Raw genomic sequence first — 7,867 nt, forward strand, 5'->3', positions numbered from 1 at the left:
CCCGCACACTGGTTGAGAGACCCTTGTGTGGAGGGCTGACTTTCAATAGGTTGCAGTGAGGGAGTTGCTCTGCTCCATAGGAAACCCTGACCCAGAAGCAGGGCGTTTACGAATAGTTTAGTATCAGATTACCCATAAGCATGTTATGTGACGGGCCAGGGAGCAAACCCCTTTCTGGCCGCACCCCGTTTTTTAGGATGATGGGCTCTCCGCACCGGAGCCAGGTCTTGGCGCACAGCGGGGCGGAGCGTCCGGCCGGTGGCAAAGGCTGGGGACTGGCTATCTGAGGCCAACCGAGTCTTGCCAGCGCTGCTGCATCTTTTCTACTGGGCGGGATTCTGACTTAGAGGCGTTCAGTCATAATCCCACAGATGGTAGCTTCGCCCCATTGGTTCCTCAGCCAAGCACATACACCAAATGTGTGAAACTTTGATTCCTCTCATACTCAGCAGGATTACCATGGTAGCAACACATGGGCAACAACACATGGAGAACACACGCAGTAAAACTAACCTGTCTCACATGGGTCTAACCATGATGCTTTCCAGGGAATGCATTCCGCTTTTAGGTGAATCCATTCCACTTTGCCTTGCCCTTCACAAAGAAAAGAGAACTCGATGGCCACAGTGGCTCACGCCTGTAATCCCAGCACATTGAGAGGCTGAGGCCGACGGATCACCTGATGGCAGGAGTTCGAGTCCAGCGTGGCCAACATGGTTAAACCCTGTCTCTATGAAAATACAAAAATTAGCTGGGCATAATAGCGGGTGCCTGTTATCCCAGCTCCTCGGTAGGCTGAGGCAGGAGAATCGCTTGAAACCAGGAAGCGGATGTTGCAGTGAGCCGAGATCGCTCCATGGGGCTCCATCCTGAGCCTCTAAGCGAGACTCCAGCTCAAAAAAGAAAAAAAAAAAAAAAGAAACGAGAACTCTCTCTAGGGCTCCCATCTGCTTTTGCTGAATCAGAGACTGTGATTGCCGGCAAAGGTTGAGGGGAGGGCGCAGGAGAAAAAAGGGGGAGGAGCAAAGGCTGGAGGCACAATAGCTCACTCTGGAACGTTTCCAAGTTTAGTGGGGACAGTTTTGAAACAAGCTGACTCTGGAAATTACACAGAATTCATAGTATTATTGCTTTTTTGAAGGGTGAACGGTTCATGATTTTTTTTCTCAGCATTTATTCATTTACTTGTAGTAAGTGCATTTAGTTTCATACAGTTTACATACAACTGGTTTGACTGTATCTGCAGAGATTTAGGATAGGTTTCTTAATGATAAGTCCTAGGGTGGAGCTACAATGCACTTTCCGTTGTGAACCCTGAAAACTTGAGAGAGGTCTCAGTTAATTTAGAAAGTTTACGTAACCAAGGTTCAGGACGCATACCCGTGACAGCCTCAGAGGGTTCTGAGGACATGTGCCTAAGGTAAACAGAGAACATTATCGTTTTATACATTCTAGGGAGACATAAGACATCAATCAAAGTATGCAAGATGAACATTGGTTCGGTCTGCAAAGGCGGGACAACTTAGCAAAAGTGGGAAGACTGAAAGTGAGGAGGGGACTGCCTGGTCACAGGTAGTTAAGAGACAAATGGTTGCATTCTTTGGAGTTTCTAATTAGCCTCTCCAAAGGAGGCAATCAAATATGCATTTATCGCTTGAAACCAGGAGGCGAATGTTGCAGTGAGCTGAGATCGCTCCATTGGGCTCCAGCTTGAGCATCTGAGCGAGACTCCATCTTAAAAAAGAAAAAAAAAAAAAAAAGAAAAGAGCAGAGGAGTGACTTTGAATAGAATGGGAGGTTGGCCTTAAACTGTTGCCAGCTTCACTTTTCCCTTTACTTTAGTGATTTGGAAGCCCCAAGATTTATTTTTCTTTCACACACACAATTTTTAAAACCTAGGTAGAAGTGTTCATGCTTACTAAAAAAAAAAAAAAGGAACATAGAAAAGCAAATGATAGGCCAGGTGCCCTGGCTTATTCCTGTAATCCCAGCACTTTAAGAGGCTGAGGTGGGTGGATCATCCGAAGTCAGGACTTCGAGACCAGACTGGCCAACATGGCGACATAACGTCCCTACTAAAAAAACAAAAATTAGCTGGGAGTAGAGGCAGGCACATGTAATACCAGCTAGTGGGGAGGCTGAGGCAGGAGAATCGCTTGAATCCAGGAGGCAGAGGTTGCAGTGAGCCGAGATGGCGCCATTGCACTTCAACCTGGGCTACAAGAGCGCAACTGTCTCTGTCTCTAAATAAATAAAGAAATAAGCATTCCCAGCCAGGGTGGAGGTTTCCTAGGCAACAAGGCATTGGGGGAGGGACGGAAGGAGTGCCTCTGAGATCAGGGTGGGGCCCGAGAGAAACCAGTTTTCCCTGGCTGTGCGCGGGCGGCCAGAAGTTTTGGTGTGATGCCTCCATTTTCAATAACAGTGACCGCTAGGTGACGCCAAATGACAACCGAACGACGTTCCAGCCTGGAATGAGTGGGGTCACTGGTTTAGGGGTGAAAGGAAGGAGAAAGAGATGGAGGCACATGGGGTCGCCGGTCTTCTGATCTCTCTTGGATTACGTTTCCGGGCCCGAGACACCCTCCCAGACAATCCCCGTAGCTCTTCAACCAGTGTCCCTGGGGAAAAGATTATCAGTTCTCAGAAAACATTCAGACAGACATTCAAACATTCAAACATTCTCAGAAAACATTCAAACATTCAAACATGCGCTCACGTGAGCACATGATAAGTATACAAGTTTATATGTGATAGTGAGCTTTCTTTTGCAAAACGTCTTCGTGATGGATTTCACTACATAGTATTGTTGAAAACATCAAATTATAGGAGTGAGCACAGTGGCTCAAGCCTGTAATCCCAGGACTTCTGACGACCAAGGTGGGAGGCTGGATAGAGGACAGGAGTTTGAGACTAACCTGGGCAACACATCGAGAGAGATTACCACTACTTCAAAATATTGCCCAGCATTGTGGCACATGCCTATATTTTCAGCTACTCGGGAAGCTGAGGCAGGAGGATTGCTTAAGCCCAGGATTCAACGTTGCAGTGAGTGAGCTGTGCACAGGCGACCAGAGTTTTTTTGTTCTCTACAGCTTACATTTTCAATAATGGTTGCCGCTAGTTGTCGCCCAAAGACAACGAAAACACGTGTCATCCTGGAATACGTGGGATCCCTGATGAAGGGGTGGGTGAGGAAGTGGGAGGGGACGGAGGCACACGGGGTCGCCCATTTTCTCATGATTCCCGTTGGACAACGTTTCTGGGTGCAGAGCATCTTCCCACAAAGTCCCCAAAACGATTCAACCAGAGCTCCTGAAAAAAACAGTGGCACTCTCTGCCCATCAGATCATCCGGAATTTCCATTTATCCATTGAGAAGAATGCTCCATTGGAGTTTGGCGCAGGTTACGGTTAGAGGCAGGGGCTGCCTCAGACAGAAGTCTAGTCTACAGAGTTTCACATTAGACCCTAGGTTCAATCTCTCACAAACTCAGAGTAGCAATATCTGTCACAGTAGAATGAAGTGCATGAAATGCGTGCTCCGAAGAAAGCGTGTTTCACACAGATGATTTGCACACTTCTTCTTGTCCCTAGGCCAGTTGTTTCTTCCAAAATACCCATTAATCAGTCGTTCACCCTCTAGTGAACCAGGTAGGAATCTTGTTCTATGAAACCTGGAGTTTCAATATTTGACATCATCAGAAGAACATGAATGCTATCCTAGCCTGGTAGCAATAAGGTACCATTTCTCAGAAAACACGCACCTATGCACACAAGCAAGCATGTATACACACATGCCCGCAACATATCTATACAATTTTACACTGTGATAGTGAGCTTTCTTTCCCTAGATAACTTCGTAATAGCTTTCACTACATAGTATTGTTTAAAATATCAAATTATAGGTGCTGGGTGTGGTGGTTTGACTCTAGTCAAAGCACTTTGCAGGCAAAGCTTGGTGAATCGCTTGAGGTGAGGAGTGTGAGAACAGCCTGGAAAACACAGCAAAATCTAATCTCTACTAAAAATGACACAAAATTAACTAGGCGTTGTGGGGTGCACCTATAGTCTCAGCTACTTAAGAGGTTGAGGCAAGGATTGCTTAAGACCAGGAGTTTGAGATACTATGATACTCACTCCCGCAACACTGCTGTGGCCCTTGAATTGGCTACATGACCAATGACATGGAAGGAACATGATTACATAATTCCTGGCAAAAAAAATTAGAAAAACTTTTGTGGATAAACCTCTCACTGGGTAAATTACATAAAGATATGTCTGTTCTATATGAATCCCTGCTAAGGGGTAGCCGTATCAGAGCAGGATTTTGATAATGTTGTGGACAGAATGTCTTGTTCCGTGAGTATGGGTCATTCTTACTTTCCTGTCACCCCCATCATCACCCAATGGGCTTATAAACAAGGTGAATATAGTAGCAGAAATAGAAGCAATGCACGGGCTAAGCAACATGAACTTTGAATCCCAAAGGCCAGTCTGGCTACAGTCAGTTCTGAATGTTTAATTTGACAGCAGCACAGATCTACACTGAGTCTTTGATATGACATCGTTTCCAGGGTGATCCACCAGGCAACTGGTAGTAAATTTATTACGTTGAATAACTTTTATAATATAGGCGGCAACAGTTTGTACTCACTGGAGTAGGCTCTTACTATGGATGCAAATTTGCTTTCCCTGGGTGGAATTCTGCCAAAACTACCCTCCATGGAATCACAGAATCCCTCATCCATCCCTATGATATTCCACTTAGCATTGCTCAGACCAAGAAACTCACTTCACAGCCAAAGTGTAGCAGTGCGCTCATCTTCACGGATGTCAGTGGACTTACCATGCTTTCCATTATCCGGAAGCAACTGGATTAATAGAATGATAGGTTTGTGAGCACTTCCAGCCACCCTAACACCTATATCTCCCTGTGCACCCTAAGGGACTCCACAGAATGGTGAATTAGATACATATATCCAAAGGAACTACATACATTTGTGTTCCCCCATCCAAACCTCCAATCTTATGTAGTTTAATATTTAAAGTTGCTGAAGTTAGCTGTAGACAAAGGACAAAAATTAGAAATGCAGAGGGAATGGGCTCCTCAATGTGGGTAAAGGAGAGACTTACAAGACCTGCTTAATGTGGCTTTTTGCAGTCTTTTTGCTGCTCACAGCTGAACCACATGAACTTCTAGTGTTTTGGACTCATCCAAGCCTCAACATTAGCTTTAAGAGCTCCTTGATCTTTCCAGCAGGAGAAAAATGAACATGCAAAGCTCTCAGTTTCACTGTTATAATCCTCTCAAGGATCAGTATCATTAGAAGACAGCAGAGTCTTGATCTCTTGTTTCACCAAACTAACCACTTGGCCGAGAGAATTTGCTGTTGGTCCTGGGGGATCTTCTCATATCCCTTGCAAGCTCTTCAAGTATTTGTTCCTTTTCCCCTTTCAGAAAGTTGTGTTTATCTCAGCATGCCATTCTCATCTCCAAAATTAAATAATTGTGAAGTATCTAAGATTTTATAGTATTTGTAAACCAACATATTAACCTTCCATTTTCATCGATGCTGGTAGAAGGTATGAGACACTGAAGTATGAAAAAAAATACCTACTATTTACTGCTTACCTGGAGGCAAAAGCCTCATATTTGTATTAGTTCTCCTTGTCCATACTACGTTTTTTAGAAGGATTTCAGAAGGCTCAGATGGACATTGTACATGGGGAAGATTTGTGTCACAGCTGAGCAGACTCAAGACTAAGAAACCTCAATCTTTTTAAAGTAGGTTACATGGAAACCTGTGCAACCTTTGCGTTACAGAGAAAAATTGTCTTTATTATATTGATTGAGTAATTTATCTACCATTCACCTGAAGAGAAAAACTACTACCCTTTTTCCAGGTTATTTGTGTACAAAAATCTTTGAAAAATAGCCTGGAACAGGACAGGTATGTGATGTAAGACACAACAAAACAACAAAATCTAAGAGACTTGTGGAGAACTACATCTCAGTAGCATGCATCTTTTCCATGAAATGTTGCACTAAGCAATCCTGTGATTAAAAAAAATCCATTGAAGACTTTCGACATGAAGACTAACCTCGGTTGTTTTGTGTTGTGGGATTGGTCAAGTGATTCTCCAGTGTCAGCCTCCAAAGTAGCTGGGAATACAGGCTCCCAAGACCACGCTCAGCTTCTTTTTGTATTTTTAGTAGAGGCGGGGTTTTACCATATTGGCCAGACTGGTCTCAAACTCCTGATCTCAGGTGGTCCGCCTGCCTTGTCCTCACAAAGTGCTACGAATATAGGCATGAGCCTCCGTGCCCGGCCCCAGAAATGAAAGTTCTGCTGCGCAGTAATGTAATTCTGACAGATAAATAACAGGTGAGAGTAAGTGAAAATCTAACACAATTCAACATTTTTACATATTTAGACATTGAAATTGGTTAGCTTATTGGAAAAAGTTAAATGACTATTAATATATACAGCGTATTTATTCTGAATGAATTGCTAATCTAGATTTGAGAGATGAAATAATTATTTTTACAACACAGAAACATAAACTGCATTTCCGTATACAATGAGCATTTTGACAGTAAATTAAGAAAACAATTGTTCGCAACAACATTAAAATAATATAATTCTTACCAATAAATTTAATAAGGAGGTAAATATCTTGTACAATAAAAAATACAGGATCAGAATATTTATGACAAAAACTAAAAAGGACTTAAATAACTGGCAACAAATTCCATGTTCCTGAACCGGAAGATTTAATGAAGTTAAGATGACATACCACTACCCAAAGGAGTGTACAGATGTACTGTAATCCCAAGTTTCCATTTTTCCAACTTTTCTTCTCCAAAAGGAAAATAGCTCATTTAAAACTTCATATGGAATTTGAACATCCTCTGAATGTACAGAATAATCTTGAAATGAAGGACAAAATTAGGTGGCTCACAATTTTATATTTGAAAACATAAAAAGCTACTGTAATTATAACAGTTTGATAGTGGCATAAGAACAATTGTGGAGATCAAATAAATAAAATAGATACTCCAAAAAACCCTTGCATAAATTATTGATTGTCTTTTTAAAAGTGTGCCTTAATCATTATGTAAAGACAGTTTGTTACACAAGAAATGCTGGGAAAACAAGTCCACATTTAAACCAGTAAAGTTGAATCTTTATCACATTCCAAGTAGAAAAATTAAATAAAAATTGATTAAAGATGTAAAAACAAGTGTTAAACTTTAGTGGTTTCTAATAGTTGTTTTTATTTACGTGGGGACAGTACTAACATGAACAACTTTATACGCACAAACTAGAAAACTTTAAAGAAATGGATAGATTCCTAGATATACACACTCTCCCAAGATTAAGCCAGGAAGACAATGATTTCCTGAACAGACCAGTAAAAAGCTCTGATATTAAATAGGTAATAAGTAGCTTGCCAATCAAAAAAATAAAAGCCCTGGACTTTATGGACTTACAGCCAAATTCTACCAAATGTACAAAGAAGAGCTGGTACAATTCCTACAGAAACTATACCCAAAAATTGAGGAGGAGGGTTTTCTCCCCAACTCCTTCTATGAGGACAGCATCATCTTGACACTAAAACATGGCAGAGACACAACAAAAACACAAAAAATTAGCCGGGCTTGGTAGCAGACACCTGTAGTCCCAGCTACTTGGGAGGCTGAAGCAAGAAAATGGCGTGAACTCAGGAGGCGGAGCTTGCATGAAGCAGAGATTGCGCCAGTGCAATCCACTCCAGCCTGGGCAACAGAAGGAGACTCCGTCCAAAAAAAAAAAAGTAAGGAAAGAAAACTTCAGGCCAATGTTCTTGACGAACATCAATAC

Source organism: Pan troglodytes, chromosome 17 (genome assembly GCF_028858775.2).
Source record: "Pan troglodytes isolate AG18354 chromosome 17, NHGRI_mPanTro3-v2.0_pri, whole genome shotgun sequence".
NCBI lineage: Eukaryota > Metazoa > Chordata > Mammalia > Primates > Hominidae > Pan > Pan troglodytes.